Source organism: Glycine max, assembly GCF_000004515.6.
Source record: "Glycine max cultivar Williams 82 chromosome 18 unlocalized genomic scaffold, Glycine_max_v4.0 Gm18_scaffold_54, whole genome shotgun sequence".
Classification (NCBI taxonomy): domain Eukaryota; kingdom Viridiplantae; phylum Streptophyta; class Magnoliopsida; order Fabales; family Fabaceae; genus Glycine; species Glycine max.
This window is the reverse complement of record NW_024464695.1, coordinates 121,437-125,098: the sequence shown is the minus strand read 5'-3', so window position 1 is coordinate 125,098 and position 3,662 is coordinate 121,437.

Genomic DNA, 3,662 nt, shown 5'->3' with positions numbered 1-3,662 from the left:
TTCTCTTCATGCTTGTTTTTGATTGATCACTTGTTATTTGATATTAGGAATTGATAGTTTAGTTGGAAGACATTCATTTGATTCCTGAACTGAGAATAATACCTAATGGGATTGATTCTAGACATAGTTCAATTTCAATTAGGCTCCCTTAATTCTTAAACATTAATGCTGGTTATTTAGATTGATTTGCCAAGACATTAGGAATTAATCTAAATAACTCAGACTTTTTCACCTAAGACATTAGGGTTGGAATATAACTGTGAATTAGGGATAAATTGCATGAATAACTAGATTGTCGGGATTATTGTATTGAAAAAAATGGGAACCAAATCCAACCTTGGTTGTTCAAACCATCAATTCTCACAACAATACTACGATTGTTTCTTCACCTATTTTTTTATTTGCTTTTACTCTTACATTTGTTCTTTTACTCATTCAAATACAACCAATTGATAACTACTCTTACCCAACCTTAGTTTCTAAATCCTAAGCCCGAATATACATTAGTCCTTTGGTAGATGACTTAAACTCAAGTTCTATTACTCTTTCGATACTTGGTTACACTTGATCACAAGAAATAATCACCACAAGTTTCTGTTTTGAAACCTACTACAGTTGACGAAAGATGTAGACTAACCTTTATGGGGGATAACCATGGTTCGGGAAGCTTCTATGTAGTCTGTTGAATCGCTCCCAGGATTTAAACAAAGATTCTTGTTCAAACATGGAAAAATTCTCAATTTTTATAATCAACTACTCATACATGACTATAGGGAAGAATTTCTTCAACAATGGCAGTGAGCACTGATCTCAGGTAGTGATTCTCTAACTCGGGAAGTCACAAAGTCAATCTTCAGTCTGTCCTGCTAATGTGAACAAAAATGTAGCCAATCTGATGTTGTCAAGAACATTGGTTAGGCTCCTCACTGTATTTGTGAGTCTTAGGAATTTCTTCAGATGAAGATCATGGTCTTCAGATGGCAGGCCATGGAACTTCATCCTCTCAATCATGCTGATCAGCCCATGACTTAAATCACAATTTGGCTCCCCTATGTTAGGAAGCACAATACTAGATGTGACTCCCACCATGGGACTGGGATAGTTCTACAAAGTACGCTCTTATAGGCTAGCCTCGTTACCTTCATTGCCTCCATTAACCTTGTTTCTGGTGTTTTCTTCAATCATCTTTCTCCTCCTTGTGTTAGTGTTGTTCCTATGACAAACTCTTTCAATCTCAAGATCGTACTCAAGAATTTCAACCCTCTTAGATCAAGTCCGCACAAATAATCAAACAAAGGAAAAGGATTGAAATGAAATAGGTAATTGAACGGAAGTTATAGTGGGAGTGAAGATAGAATAATTAATAGCATTGAAAGAAAAAAAAATAAAAAAAAATTGTAGACAAGAAATAAAAAATAATTATGAACACAAATTATTCAAATAATGCAAATTAAAATTATATGGGAACTTCGCAACTACTCCCTGACAAGGGTGCCAAAAATTTGACGCGTAAAATAAGTACTCGCATAAGGACAAGTGAACCTCACACATACTATTGTGGACTCAAAAGTTTGAATATCCTACCCTAGAGACCAATTGTATTCCTAACTAATTCAAATTACATCAACTAAATAGTTTTGGTGATTTTATCTTGAGTTTAGGGATTTTTATCAATTATGTCAAAGAAATGAAAATTAAGTCAGACAACAGTTTCTAAGAGAGAAATATATAAATAAAAACAAACTCGGATTACGATTTCACATGTACCCATTTTCCCGTACTTCTAATTTTAATTAAGAACCCTAAGTTATTGATTAATCACCGATTACCTCTTAATTTAATCATCAACCTATTTCAAGATCTGAAAATACTCTTTCCGCTAAATTAATTCTCAATTGGTCACTTGAGGATTCAAATTAAGGTTAAGGATGAATGACAGAGAGATTTGTAAAAAGGGAGTTCATGCCACTAGTTTGATCATGCAAGTTTTATAAACCCGATTGTTCTACAAGTCAGTTAATTATGAGTAGATGGTCATTAGCACACAATGAACTTTGAATTAGAGTGAGCAATTCCGATATAAAAGATAGAATAGTAAAACAACACAATTAACTAAATAACATTGAAAAACTCAATTAAAATAGGGAATTAGAATACATGAGTACAACTACGTACATCATAACCCGATATCTAAGGGTTTAGCCAACCATTATCACAATATAACCAAGCAACATACAAAATAGCATTGATAATAAAAGAGATCGAAAACCCTTGTAGATTAGGATTTCAATTGTCCCTGAAGCAATTCTCTCACTCAAAAACCTTGTTCAAAAATAAGAAAAACTACTAAAAAGATGCCTCCAAGTTTCTATTTATACTAATAAAAATTAAACTACAGCCTGGAGGTCAGCATAGCCTGCACTAGGTCAACACGAGCCTTGTTGAGGGTAGCATGGCCTTCTTCAAGAGTTTGTGACGTTGATTCTTAATTTTGGCTCGGGAGAAGCATGAGTCGTGCTGTTAGTTGTGTGGCGATAATTCCCAATTTTGACTTTGGAGCAAACGGGTCGTGCTGTTAGTAGCACAATCGTGCTCAAATGCGTGACATTGATTGAGAAATTCCTGAAAAATCAGCATGGCCATGCTGGAATAGCATAGCCTGTAGCTACAGTAAGGGCCTTGCTAAATCAACACGGGTCGTGCTATTTGAATATGCCCACAACTTTCTCTTTTCTATTCTCTTTTGGCTCTTTTCTTAGTTTATCAACTTCCTTGCTAGATGTTCACACTTAACACATACCCATAAACTCTAATAACAAATGAAATTAAAACAAGATATAATGGGACAAAAATTGAGGTCCAAACACAGTCAAATAATGATTTATCAAAAAACACAACTAAATAACAATTCTGGTCAAAGTTAAAATATACTATCAATGTAAAAAGGGGGCAATCTTAGGATTTGGGGTGGGGAGCAAATATATGATTTTAAGTTAGATGTTAAGTAACTTGTGTTTATTGAGAGGGGGGGCTGCCTATGTACGTGGCAACCAACCTAGTTTTGGTCCTGGTTGCATGGAACGATCAACTGTAACACTCATGGTTCAGCAAGGGGTGACATTTTCCATGACCCCATGAGCACCATGCTGGGATGATTTTCCTCCTATATTGGGCTCCAATCTGCCTTGTATGTTGAACTTTTTGAGGTCATTCTTGCTCATGAAATTGACATCCGTAAGAATTCGAAGAAGATTTGGCTGGAGTCTGACTTTATGTTGGTTATTCAAGCACTGAAAAACTCATGCTTTCTTCTAATGTTTACAAAGAAAGAAATTTTTATGCTCATGCTCTAGCCAATCATAAGGCCTCTTCCAAGGCTAGATTTACGAGGTGGCAATCCGTTCTTTTTGTTAAGGAAGTATTCCTCCGTAATAGAAATGTTCTCCCTAACTATAGGCTGTTGTAGCTTCTCTAAATAGGTCTTGGTCTAGTCCTCCATTTTGTTAATTTTATTCTCCTCTTTCTAATGATATTTGGAGTGATTTGCTTTGGGTTCTCAGAAGGTGCCAATATAGTTGGAATGCTTCTATTTTCAGTTGGCTCTCTAATTTTATAAAAAATAATTGTTGAAAAAGTCTACTGGTATTCATATTTTTAATAAA